Source organism: Alligator mississippiensis, chromosome 11, assembly GCF_030867095.1.
Source record: "Alligator mississippiensis isolate rAllMis1 chromosome 11, rAllMis1, whole genome shotgun sequence".
Lineage (NCBI taxonomy): Eukaryota > Metazoa > Chordata > Crocodylia > Alligatoridae > Alligator > Alligator mississippiensis.
In genome coordinates, this window is record NC_081834.1 from 20,385,364 (window position 1) to 20,400,027 (window position 14,664).

Sequence of the window (14,664 nt, forward strand, 5' to 3'; positions counted from 1 at the left end):
AAGTTCTTTGGCAATTATTGATATGATGTCCCAGAAACCCCTTGAAAAATAATCACTCCAGCATGTTTTTTGAGGTGAATAAAAACACTTAACAGATGTTTACTGAAGAGATGTTTATAATGAAATGTCCATCTATGAGGACAACTAAATTGATGGATGGAGTGCTCCTGACAGCTCTTGATTTAGGGCTCCCAAGTGTTTCCATTCTAACCCCAGAATGCTAGCTTTCAGTCAGTCAGAACAATCTGAAACATCTTTTGCACTGAAAAATTCCCAATCTAATGCCTGGAAAGAGGACACTAGGTTGTGCGTGGGGAATCTGAATAAATATGGATCAGCAATTTTTGAGAGAAGACAAAGAAATACTTTCCCCTGTTATGTGGGGAGCCAGAGGAAAAGCCAGGGTAACATTGGACCCCTGCTAAACCAAATGGGACAACTGACAACCAACGCCCAGGAAAAAGCCAACCTGCTTAATGGGTATTTTGCATTGGTTTTTCACCAGTCCCAAGGAACAGCCCTGCTCAATACAGTACGGGACGGCCAGGGTGAGGGAGGATTGTTACCCTTCATCAATGTAGACCATGCGAAGGAGCACCTTGAGAGGCTGGACACCTACAAGTCAGCTGGCCTAGACAGCTTACCCCAGGGTACTTAAGGAGCTGGCAGACATCATAGCTCAGCCACCGACATGGATCTTCGAGAACTCGTGGTGCTCAGGCAAAGTACCCAAAGATTGGAAGAAGGCCAATGTGGTGCCTATCTTCAAGAAAGGGAGGAAAGTAGATCTGGGGAACTACAGGCCTATCAGCCTGACCTCTATCCTGGGGAAGATTTTGGAAAAAATTATCAAAGAGACCATTCTTGACAAACTGGCTGATGGCAACATCCTGAGGGATAGCCAGCACGGGTTTGTTGCGGGTAGGTCTTGCCTGACCAATCTCATCTTCTATGACCAGGTGATATATCACCTGGACAAGGGAGAAGAGATTGACGTCATATATCTTGATTTAAAAAAACCCTTTGATCTGGTGTCCCATAATCATCTCATGGAAAAATTGGCCAACTGTGGCCTTGGCTACATCATAGTCCGATGGCTGGGGAACTGGCTTCAAGGTTGGACCTAGAGAGTGGCAGTCGACAGAAGTAAATTATTGTGGTGCGCTGTGACCAGTGGGGTCCCCCAAGGCTCTCTCCTTGGGCCTATAGTCTTTAACATCTTTATCAATGATGTGGACATTGGTATCAGAAGTGGACTGGCCAAGTTCGCCAATGACACCAAACTTTCATCCACACCCGAGGACAGGATGGTGATCCAATCCGACCTATACAGGCTCAGAAAATGGGCAAACGAAAACCCGATGGCGTACAACACCAAAAAATGCAAGGTACTCCACCTTGGGGGGGAAAAAACCCCTCAGCACACTTATAGGCTGGGCAGTGGTACACTTGCTAGCACCTTGGCCAAAAGGAACTTGGGGGTTGTGATTGACCACAAGATGAATATAAACCACCAATGCGATGTCGCAGCTGGTAAAGCGAGCAAAACTTTGGCTTGCATCCATAGATGCTTCTCAAGCAAATCCCAGGATGTCATCCTCCCGCTGTACTCGGCCTTGGTGAGGCCACAGCTGGAGTACTGCATCCAATTCTGGGCTCCACAATTTAAAAAGGATGTGGAGAAGTTTGAGAAAGTCCAGAGGAGAGCGACGCACATGATCAGAGGGCAGGAGAACAGGCCTTACGATGAAAGGCTGAGCGCCATGGAAAAGCGCAGGCTCGGAGGGGACCTGGTGGCTGCCTATAAGTACATAAGGGGTGTACATCAGGATCTGGAGGAATGCCTGTTCACCAGAACGCCCCAAGGGACGACAAGGTCAAATGGTCACAAATTCCTCCAAGACTGTTTCAGGCTGGAAATAAGGAAGAACTTCTTTACTGTCCGAGCCCCCAAGGCCTGGAGCAGATTGCCGCCAGAGGTGGTGCAAGCACCTACTCTGGACTCCTTTAAGAGACATTTGGATGTTTATCTTGCTGGGATCCTGTGACCCCATCTGACTTCCTGCCCAGGGGGCTGGACTTGATCTTCTGAGGTCTCTTCCAGCCCTGATGTCTATGAAATCTATAAAAATACTACTAAAATAAACAAACTCTTTTTAGACTTGTGAATAACTCAAACATATAAATAAGTAAAAATCAAAACGTAAGAAGTTGAAAAGGAGCTAGTCCTCGATGAGTATTACCTTTTAGTATTCTGATAATTGGTACTGATTTATCTTTGTCACCCATTAATTATTTTAGATAGGTACAGTCACTATAAAAATTAAAGACTATGGTTTTAAATTGTGATTGAAGGCCAGAATGAATAGCCTTATGTGCTTGTCTCAGCTGCATGCTGGAGGTGCACAATGACTGAGGCAAGGCTCCACAAGCATTAAAATTGAAGCTCTGTGTATCTTTTAACATGCAGATTGTGGGGACTTACCTCATACCCTTTGCCCTTCAATGATAACCCTTTTTAAGAGGCGGGGTAGTTGTTGTTGCTGCTGGTTTGATGCAGTTAATGAGGCAGGAATCAACTTGCCCACTGAGCACCTTGGGCCACCTCCTCAGCAGTGGTCCTATCAAAGCAGCTTATACTTATGAATGAAGAGATGTCTTTGCAAGTTAGGGTATGGAACGATTGGCACAGATTGCTGGCACTGAACTAGGTCAGACTACAGGAGAACAGCTCCCAACCTGCTTTCATTGAGAACAGGGGTACAATTATTTCTTTAGTGTTCACATTGGGCTCAAGGTGAACTAAGGTCAGACTTGGCTAGATGATGGCAACTCCCAGCAATATCACCAGATGACAGAAAACTCTAATAAGAGAAACACTCAGGCCAGTGAGACTAATATAGCTGAATTTCATAAAGGCTAGGACTTGAAGATGCATCCAAGTTCCTACTTCTAAGGAAGGCTTAAGGGAAAGGGTTGTTGTCATTTCCCTTCTGGAAAAGTAAATGAGGGTTAATTTTTCTTGTTTCCAATAATCTCTTGTACTTCCTATGGTAATGTGTGCACCTAGTTTGTAGGGGATTTTTCCTTTCCACCAGCCCAGTTGAAGCTGAAGAGGTTATTTCTATCCTCTTCTGTTTATCAGAAATGGGTGTTTTATGGGAATCTCAACATGGCTATTCAGGACTTTTGAAAGATTCTGTTAATGCTGTCTAGTCTGAGAGATACCTGGCACACTAACAGATAAGAGTTTGATGAAGTCTAACATAGTGATTACAAGATGCAGACCATAGGATTTTGTGGGCAGACCATAGGATTTTGTAGGAAAGAAGTATGCTATTAAAGGGCACCATTTACACATGTACTTTGAATGTTTTAAGTACAGTACCTTATTATAACGAACCCCCATGGGACTAGAGAAAAAGTTCATTAAAGAGGGTGTTCACTCTGATAGAGATTTTGCTGTATCATAATAATGAAAAAATCTGAGGTACATCTAATTTTTGTCTAAGCTTATAGTCACTGTAGTGGAGCAATTCAAAATTAATAGAAACCATATTACGAGGGCCTGTTAGATTTTATGGCTCTGTAAGACCAAGTTACTGTCATAATAAACAGCACTGCTGCAGTCAACCAGTTCTAGTTTTACAGAAATTCATCACATTGATTTCATTACCCTGCAGCTATGGGTGCATATGCTGCCGTCCAAGAGCTCGGTTCTAATAATAGCAGGCCTACCCAGTTCTGTGGATTTGGACTTCCTTTACATTGGAGCATTTTTATTGAAATAAAGCTTTACTAGCAAAAAAATTAGTGGAGTTTATTTTATACCTCAATGATGATATAATCCAAAAGAGACAAATTTTGATTAAAAATATTAGTTTAACATGCAAAGAGGATCCTGGGTTTAGTATACTTTAAAATGGAAAACAAAACCTTAACAGAAGGCCATAGCCTCATGCAGGTTTGCTCAGACATGTTTTAAACTCTTTAACTTTCCCTCAATTATTTTGTCGTCCTAATATATCTAGCAGCAGCATCCAGGGACCTCCTTACTAGGCCTGTGCGAAGCGGCTAGTATTTGCTTTGGATTTGGATTCGGCCGATTCAAGGGACAGTGATTCAATTCAGTGATTCAAATCACTGTCCCAAATCGATTTGGCCAAATCTCCAAACCAGCCAGGCCAGGCCCATCCCCCCCAGCCCGGCAATCGCTGCCCCGCCGCCACAGCTCCTGGCACTTATTAAAAAAAAAAGCCCCGACTCACCCGGTGCTGCCGGGCCGGGGGGGGGGGGGGGAGGAGGAGAGCGGAGGGGGGGCATCTCTGCTGCCCCACACTGCCCCATGCTGCATGGAGGGCTCTCCATGAGCCCCCCGACCGGCACCACCCCGCTGTCCCAGCCCCACCATTGGTGCCCTGCCTGGGCCAGCTCTGGCCCTTAAAGAAAAAACCTGAAAAAGCCCCCAGATTCACTGCTCCTGCCAGTGGGGGACTACCCCCGCTGCCCCTCGCTATGTGGGGGGCCTCTGCATTAGGCCCTGAAGCCCCGAGGCTGCTGCAAGAGCAGTGAGTTCTGGGGCTTTTCGGGTTTTTTTTTTTTCCTTAAAGAGTCAGAGCTGGCCTGGGTGGGGCACCCATGGCAGGGCTGGGGGGTCAGGGGGCTTCTGCAGAGTCCCCCATGCAGGGGGGGGCAGCAGGGATTGCCCCCCCCCCCCCCCCGCCTGGCAGTACCCGGGGAGCACCTGGGCTTTTTTTTAAAGTACTGGGCTGGGGCGGGCAGGGGCAGCCATGGGGGGGCTGGGGGAGCAGGCATGGGTCGGGGGGGCTGACAGGGGTCCCCCCATGGCCCCTTCCCCCGCCCCTAGTACTTACCAGCTCAGAGTCAGCTGTAGCTCCCTGCTGCAGCCACCAGGGACTGCCTAAATCATCAAAGCTCTCCGAATCTTTTCTGAAGATTCAGAGAGCTTTGAATCGATTCAGACCTTTTAATTGGTCCCGATTCAATTTGAATTTGGAGATTCAGCCACCGAATCGGGCCAAATGTCCTCTGAATCGAACTGCCACCCGAAGCTTCGCACAGCCCTACTCCTTACTTTCTTGCAATCCAGTTACATCAGTAGCTTCTATTGCTCTGTGTTCATCATCATTTCATACCTGTTCACGTTTTTATCCTGAGCTGCTTCCCTGAACAGTTTGCTTTTCAAGCAATTTTGGTAACAGGTATAGTACATGACATTTTTAAAAATGAGGTAACTGAAATTATAAACAAAGTAACAAGAAAGGAAAACAAACATGATCTCACTAATCATTTGCTTGCCCTCAAACTACAAGTATTTCTTTGTATATGGATTCTTAACATTCGAAAGCCAAATTTAAGCAGTAGAGCATCATGCATACATACATAAGGAGGCCAGTTATCAGTATTGTAGGTCATAAATACCTTTCATGTGAACCTTTACCAACTGAAAAGCCACAATTAAAAAATAAAAATCTAATTGCCAACCATGTACATAGGAATAGACTTCCAGAAATCTGTTCATCTGTGGTGAATATGAAACTGGCTTAGAAAAAATGTCATTAATCCTAGAGTCCATTTTTAGTACTTCAAGGAGGATATGGACAGTTTGCAAAGAGTCCAGTGCAGAGCAACAAAAAATAATTAAGGGCTGGAAGGCAAGACTTATGAGAAAAGGCTGAAAGAACTAGGGTTGAGTCCAGAGAAGAGAAGACTAAGGTGGGGATTTGATAAGTTTTCAAATACCTGAAGGGCTGTCCTTATAGCCACAGAAATACTGTAGGGGGATAGAGCTAGGAGTAATGGCCTCAAGCTACAGCAGAAGAAATTTAGGTTGGAGTTTAGGAGGAACTTTCTGACTATGAGGGTGGTCAAATATTGGAAAGGGCTGCCTAGAATTGTTGTGGGATCTCTATCCTCAGAAATTTTCAAGAGCAGGCTAGATCAGAAAAGATGACTGATAAATCAAAAGTACGTATATACCCACACTAACAATTCAAAGGGGTCCACACCACCATTTGAAATTTCTAAAGGAGTCTGCACCTCCATTTGAAAATTTTTAGGGGTCCACAAATGAAAAAAGGGTTGAAAATCACTGCTATAGACTGTTATCCCTCATCATACTCAAAGAGTTTTGGTCTGGGTAGATGGAACAGAAGGACAGAAAGTACCTTCCAATTTCAACTGCTGTAGATGCTAAATATGGAGCAGCCCAAGCTGGGTTCAAAAAATGGCATAATAAAACCCATAATGTCTAGAAAAATCTAATGTTTAAACAGACGTGTCTTGTTTCCAGATAGTAATTAAAAATTTGGGAAATCTTGAATTTCCAAAAAATGTCTGCAGAAAGTACCTTTCTAGTTGCAAATTTTGTACAGAATGTTTTTAAGCTGTCTTCCCCATTTCCCTTACAAAGGAAAAGGAAGGTTACAGTAAATACTAAGAGAAATGAGAACAAGATGAACCTGGTGTTTATGGGATGGGCAAATTGGTATTTTAGTCCTGAAGAATGATTAAAAAAAAAAGTAGATAGTAATGGGGGTGACTTAGCAGCTCTCTTACTTACTACGTGACCCCTTAGGCAACTAAAAAGGTTTTGAATATGTGAATGGGACTAAGACCAAAAAACCTCTCTAGGACATAAAATGGACCCAGACATGAGTCAAGGGAAGGTGGTGAACTCTAAATAGCTGGGCCCATGACTATAATTTCATTTAGCGGGGCAGGTGCAGGACAGAGCTGTGACTCATTCGGAGGGCATGGGGAAGGGAAGTGGCTCCTGCTGTTGCACACACCCTGGGAGGGCATGGGGGGGTACCCCGGATCTGCACAGGGCTGGGCGGGGTGGGCTGCAGCTGCAGGCTGGGGCCGAGGGTTGTGCTGGGCTCTTCCCAGCAGGGGAGGCAGGGAGAGGCTGGGCTGCACTGCACTTGGGGTGGACAGCAGCAGCACTGGGAGGGGGCTGGGGCGTTACGGCAAAATTTGGGGTGGCTGCAGCCACTGCCAGCCCTGAGCACAGTGTGGTTCAGCCCCCACCCCACCACCGGTACAGGCCCTGGCCCCAGCCTGCAGCTGCAGCCTGCCCCGCCCCATGCAGATCCAACGGCATGCACCCCCACCATGATATTCCGGGGTGCATGCAGCAGGAGCTGCTCCCCCTCCCTATGCCCCCCCAAGATGAGCCACGGCTCCATCCTGTCCCTGGTCCCACTTCAGCTGGGCAGCGCCTACTCCAGCCCCACTCCCTCCTTCACCACAGGGGGGGCATTGATCTGCACCCCCACACCCCTTCCCTCTCCCCTCCCTGTCCACCACAACATACTTTCCAGCTGCACGTAGCTCTCCATGTTGCTGGGCTGTGCTCCTCTCTGCCTGCATGCTGCGTTGCGGCTGCATGCACGCACGGGCATTTATCAGCCACATCAGGCCGATTTCCAATATAGTCAATTTTCTGTACATGGGTGATGATCCAATATCAGACTGATGTATTAGTGCACCTCTACTCCTTAACTTTTCTTATAGTGGGAGGTGTCTTGTTTACAGGCTGAAAATACGATAAGGATTCCAGCTAAAATCAGATGCCCTTCTCCCCTTCTCTCTGCTGTTCCTACTCTTCTTTTTCTACTGTCAACTTGGTTAACCCTTCTATATATAAAGCAAAGGGAGGGGGAAATGCTTCTTCTATCATCTTAATGGTATGTGTAGTAGTAGCATCACCTGCAGCTTGGGATATTATCAGTGGCCCTTGTATAGGTAGAGGGTAGCAGGTTCTTCATACTTGTTTATTGTGAAAGCCCGTATAATATTCTTCCCTAAGAATAGCAATCTGTATCCTTCATGGAATCTATAAAAGACCACCATACAATCTGGCACAATTATGCATTGGCATAAGCATAGAGTTTGTGGTCAGGATTAAGGTGCATTAGCAGAAATGCATGGTATATTGTGTACTGCCTTGCTCCCTAAATCTGGGATACAAAATCAGCTTGGTTGCTTGGAAAGGAGAGGTTTACTTCCAACTCGGTCACATGGTTATTTTGTCTTGGACACTTGCAGACAACCTTTCTGACTGGGTAGGAATCTGTAAACCACAAAATACTCATGTTAAAAGAATCCGGCCCAAGTTGCTACTTTCATGACTGTTTGATTTCCTTCCTTTCTTTTTAAAAAGAATGTACTGTAATCAAGACAAATAGCTGGTTCAGTTCAAGCAATTCAGTTTCATTTGTTAACAGGGCCATAAACAACATTATGGCACACAAGAAAACCTACATTTAAGTACAAAATCCATTATTAGACATAATTACAATGTTGTAACATCACTGAGAAGTCATCAAAAATAAATGGGGAAAACAGGTGCATATACAGCTTGTACTTTTTTGATGTTTAAGTAGTTAAAATTCAGCAGTTAGTTTTTTTCTGAAGGATCTTGGGTTACTGAATCTGTCAAATCTTCAGGGCTGGCTGCTTGTTGGGCGAAATGGGTGGTGGTTTCATCACCGAGGCATGTTGTAATAGCGCAAGGGAAAAAAAAATCTGCATTTGTAAAGACCACGCAATTAATGAAAGAGCTGTTTCAAAGTAAAGCAACTGCATTTGTTCAGGTTAGAATTAGGATTCAACCCTGAAACCTGTAGTAACACAGCCCTTTACCCATCAGGAGTACCAGACCTGCAGAATCAGATCCTGCTCAAGGAAGAGGTTGCCAGAAAGTTTCAAGTGAGGCAAATGCCATTTGTGCCAGCTATAGAATTAAAGATAGCCTGTTTTATGTAAGATACCAAATCTCTGAATATATAAGTAGCAAAATTATCCCATTTCTACTTTTGATTCTTTCCTATGGAAGTGCGATCAGGTGGAATAATTGTACTTATAATTTTTCAGAAAGAGGAATGGTTAGAAATGTGGACACTTCTCTTTAGGCAGAAACCATGAGGCACTGAAGCAAGCATTCACTTTTCTTGCACTTGAGGTCACAAATTTATGCAAGTCAAAAATGTAGGGGCTGCCAAAAACATCATGCTGCACTCTACCAAATAAAAGGACACTGTTATTCTTACAAGGAAAGGTTTGACAGGACAGGAAATAGGCAGGGTCACAGAAGTTTGCTTAATACTGAAACTTATTTAACCATCTTAAAGCCAAAGTACAATAACAGATAAAAAAAAAAAAAAAAAGAGGAAAGAAAAGAAAAAAGTACCTGTCTGAACTATTAAGGAGTTCCAGCCAACCCAGAAACTGGAGAACCTCAATAAAAATGCCTGTAATTTTGCCATGTTACCATATGTCATCTGTATTTGCGTTAACAAGTGTCATACATTTTTTAAATTTATGTTCAAAACTGTCAGCAAAAGACAGAAGAATTGGACAGCCCAACGGAGAGTTTAACAAGCTGCAAACTAGCTTCATTACAATGCAGTCATTAAGTAAACTGCATTCCACTGAAGGAGGAGGGGGTTGAGGGACAAGAGAGAATATGAAAGATAGGAAAAAAGTTGCTATTCATTACAATTTTCCATTTTTGTTGAAACACAGCAGGAGAGCAAAGCCACAGGCTTCTCTACTGCTCTTGCATGCCAGGAGGGATTATGCAAACACTGCAACCACCCAAATCTTATTTAAATTATAGTCATTGTTCCCCTTTTAATGGTTATACTTTTTGCCTGCTTTCACTCAAATATTACTGCATCTTGCTTTCTGCCAACATAGTCCCACTGGGAGTCATCAACTCTTAATTATAGATGAACAGATCTTTGAAAAAATATCCCTTTGGAAGAAAAAAAAAAGCCTTGCACACCCTAAGGAGGGAAAAGCAAACTTTAAGTGCCATCTAGTGGCTAATTTACTGAAAGTATGTGGAAGTGCCAAAGCTCTGAACATATATACACCAGACAGGTAGATTTGTTAGATACAGCTAGGCTGAGGAAGCTGTTTGGACTCAGAGCAAAGTCATGTCTAAGACTAGCATTTAGTGTACCAAGGAACTGGTGGCAGGGCTTGGATTCAATGGTGCCACAGTCTCTCAAGTTATTCATGTGTAAGAATCTTGGCCCTGGAGATCTTGAATGGTACAGCCACATGGCAGCTACTGTCCCTACAGGACTTTTACCATCCTATAAGAATGTGTAATTTTTCAAGGTGTCAGCAGCATTTCAAGCCAAGCCAGATAATACCATCCCCTTCTGACTTTGATCCAACCTGGGACCAAAAACCACAAGAGGAGGTTGGCAGCCAAGCATTTAAATGCAAATGCTACTCTTCTCCTCTTATTTCAAGAGGGTTTGCATTTTAAATTCTGATGGCATCCAGCCCTGGTTGTAAGACTATTTTTTAAAACAACTGTCAGATCATTGTGTCGTAATTTCCCTTTCCTTTCCTTGAGGAAAGGAAAAGCTTTCAATGCCCCAAAGAGTTTCCACCAATTTCTCTCCTCTTGCTAAATCGCCTTCTTTCAAAGCACCCTCCTTTCCCCCGCCATTTGTTGTCTTGCTGCAAGGGATCCCCTTTCTACTTGCTTCAAGACCCACCCTAAGCATCTGAATTAAAATTTCCTCTCCCTCTATTTTAGGGAAGTTTATCACTTTTATCATGCTCCCTGTGGTTGGCATCTTAAACTAAGGGCCCTGTTACACTTTATGCTGTAAGCCAAACAAATGTTAATCTGCTTACTGTTGTTTGTCTTTGTGGAGCAGTAGTCACACTTTAAGGCAAAAAACCATCTGACTGTTCTTCACCTGCAAAGGTTGTCTGTCTTGCCATTAGGGGCTTAGTGAGCAGGGGCAGGACTAGGTGCAGACCCCAAACCAAAGTTTTCAGTATAGACTGTGCCACTTTTTCTCATGCCAGTAGGCCATCACAGAAAGACCATTCATTAAGAACTGTAGTTCCCTGTCCCAGTTTGTAGCTCTGAGGGGCCCGATCCTTTTTGGAGCTCAGGCAGGGGGGCAGCAAGCTCTGGAGAAAAAAGGATCAGGCCCTTTGGAGCTCAGGTGGTGCCTGGTCAGCCAGTGCTAACATACAGCCAATCCAGGGGTTAAGAGCTCCAGAAGCTGCCTAAAATTACTGTGCAACAAGGCTGTAAAATAAAGTTGAGTAAATGTGCCAGGGAGCAAACACTTTGGCCATTTTTCATCCTGTATAAACATTTTATTTTATTGTGAGTTGAATAAGGTTTAAAAGTTTGTTTGGCACATCTCATCTCCATAACAACTCTTGCTCACTTAGGATTTGAACTTGAGAAGCATTTTATTTTTTTCCTCTATGGATTAGGCATACTAGAGTACAGTGGTTCCCAAACTGTGGGTTGCAACATCAGCAGATGGGATTGTGGAAGTGGGGGGCTGTGGGTAGGGAGGGACCATGCTGAGGAAATGGGGTCATGCTGAGGAAAAGTTTGAGAAGCATTGCTATAATAGAAATGGCAAAATTCAAGGAAAACATTCACAGATGCACTTTGGTATCATTAAGATGTCTAGACACGATTAGTATCTTCACGTGCAAGTTCTTGATTTCTTTAGAACTGAGCTGATATGACCACATGTACAGATTTAGCATTAACTAGTTTTTACAAGATTACAGAACCTGCCTGTACTGTCAAATTGAATGTCACATTTCAGCTGAAAACAGCAAACACCACAATGGCACTTATTCATAAGAAAGCTAATTTGTACCTAATTGTGACACCTGCAGAGGAAATACAGCAATGACATTTTTACAGATGGTTACAACACACATAATCCAGTAACACTGATAGGTGGCTTTTGCTCAATCAAGGCAATTAATTTTTAGATACAGGGGGATCACATCTGTTAATTACATTTTTATGTTTTCTCCTGTCTATCCTGTATTTTCTAAACTAGTACACAAAAGCTCCTTTCCTTTTTACCCTAGACCTGTTTAATTTCCCTGCTTTTACAGAGAATGTAAGATGCATACATAAAAGGAAAGGTGGTAAAAGGGCTCAACAACCCCCTGGGCTCAGTAGGGAACTCATGGACCTCCTATGTCTAAAAAGAGAGCCGTATAATGGATGGAGGACAGAAAACCCCACTAAGGAGGAGTATACTGCACTGGTCCTCACCTGCAGGGAGTGAACTAGAAAAGCCAAGGCTGCAACTGAACTCCATCTGGCTACACGAATCAAGGACAATAAAAAGTCCTCCTTCAGATATGTGGGGAGTCAAAAGAAAAACAAGGGCGACACTGGACCCCTGCTAAACCAGCTGGGGCAGCTGACTACTCACACCCAAGAAAAAAACAATTTGCTTAATGATTACTTTGCGTCGTTTTTTTCACCAGCCCAAAGGGACCACCCTGTCTAACATGTGGGATGACCAGGGTGAAGATGAATATATGCCCACCATTGGCATGGATCTTGTGAGGGAGAGGCTGGACCCCCGTAAATAAGCTGGTCTGGACAGGATGTACACAAGACTGCTAAGGAACTGGCAGACATCATAGCACAGCCACTGGCGAGGATATTTGAGAACTTGTGGTGCTTGGGCAAAGTACCTGAAGATTGGAAGAGGGCCAATGTGGTACCCATCTTCAAGGGAGGAAAGAAGACCCAGGAAACTACAGGCCAATCAGTTTGACCTCAATCCCTGGGAAGATTTTGGAAAAAATTATCAAAGAAACCATTCTTGACAGGCTAACAGAAGGCAACATCCTGAGGGACAGCCAGCACGGGGTTTGTTGCGGGTAGGTCTTGCTTGACCAATCTCATTTTCTTTTATGACCAGGTGACGTATCACCTGGGCAAAAAGGAAGACGTTTATGCTATATATTTGAACTTTAAAAGAGCCTTTGACCTGGTGTCCCATGATGTTCTCGTGGAAAAATTGGGCAACTGCAGCCTCGACTACTCCACAATCCGATGGCTGGGGAACTGGCTCCGAGGTTGGACTCAGCGTGGTAGTTGGCATAACTGAATCAACATGGCACTCGGTGACTAGTGGCGTCCCCCAAGGCTCCGTTCTCAGACCCGTACTCTTTAATGTCTTCATAAATGATCTGGACGCTGGTGTCAAGAGCAGACTGGCCAAGTTCACTGACAACACCAAACTTCGAGTAAGTGATAAAAATTGAGGATAAGCTGCTGATCCAGACTGACCGCGATAGGCTTGCAAGGTGGCCGGTTGAAAACCTGATGGCTTTCAATATGGAGAAATGCAAGGTGCTCCACCTTGGGAATAAAACCCACATCACACTTATAGGCTCGGCAGTGCTACACTCACTAGCACCATGACTGAAAGAGACTTGGGGGTCATGATTGATCACAAGATGAACCTAAGCCACTAATGTGATACTGCAGCTGGCAAAGCGAGCAAAACTCTGGCTTGCATCTACTGATGCATCTCGAGCAAGACCCAGGATGTCATCCTCCTGCTGTACTTAGCTTTGGTGAGTCCACAGCTGGAATACTGCATCCAATTCTGGGCTCCACAATTTAGGAAGGACGTGGAGAAGTTTGAAAGAGTCCAGAGAGCTACGTACATGATCAGAAGGCAAGAGAACAGGCCTTATGAAGAGAGGCTGCCAGCTATGGGACTCTTCAGCCTGGAGAAGCACAGGCTTAGGGGTGACTTGGTGGCAGCCTGTAAGTACATAAGGATCTGGGGGAATGCCTGTTCACCAGAGCACCCCAGGGGATGACAAGATGCAATGGCCAAAAACCCCTGCAAGACCATTTCAGACTGGACATAAGGAAAAACTTCTATGTCTGAGCCCCCAAGGCCTGGAACAGACTCCCCCCAGAGGTGGTGCAAGCACCTACTCTGGACACTTTCAAAAAATGTTTGGACATTTATCTTGCTGGGATCCTTTGACCCCAGCTGACTTCCTGCTCCTTGGGCAGGGGGCTGGACCCGATGATCTTATGAGGTCCCTTCCAGCCCTAATGTCTATGAAATCTATGAAAAGCTGTTTCTGATTGAAGAGCATGTGTTTGGGGAGGAAAATGCAAGCAGATATGCACCTGAACAATGCATGGATGTGAAGGACTGAGAAATGGGTGCTCTAGCTGGTATTTTCTTTGAGACTTGTGGGATTTCAGGAAATTCCAGTGGCAGTTGAGAGCAAGTTTCACCACTAACTCTTGTTTTATTTCTGTGTAGAGTGGAAGGAAACCTTGTTAGGTGGAAAGTTACAATATGGCGATTCATACCAGCGGAAAGAAGAAAAACATACGAGTGTCTTTGTCTTTAAGGGCAGCAAGGCTGCTCCGACGTAATTATGGTGCGGCAGACCAGACTTCATAAATCGAGTCTGCTGGAGCTTCGTAATTACTAGCAGACTCCAGCGTCTCATGTACCAGCATCACCACACTGAAAAGTGGCAGCAGGAGTGCTTTAACTAAAGCTTGTTTGATGAGCTTTAGTTAAAGCACTCCTGCTGCCACTTTTCAGTGTGGCGACGCTGATACAAGATGCTCCAGGAGCTTTAGTTAAAGCTGTTATTGGAGACGCTCTCATTAAAGCCTCCCCTGCTCTCCCCCTCCCCCGGAGTACATGTATAAACACCCTAAGGTTGTCCAAGCAGGTATGGTACCAGAGTGCAAGCAGACCATTCTCCCTAGTGAAGGGAAGTACCATCAACGCAAACGAACATTTTTATCAACATTTGCCCTTGATATAGAAAAAACACAGG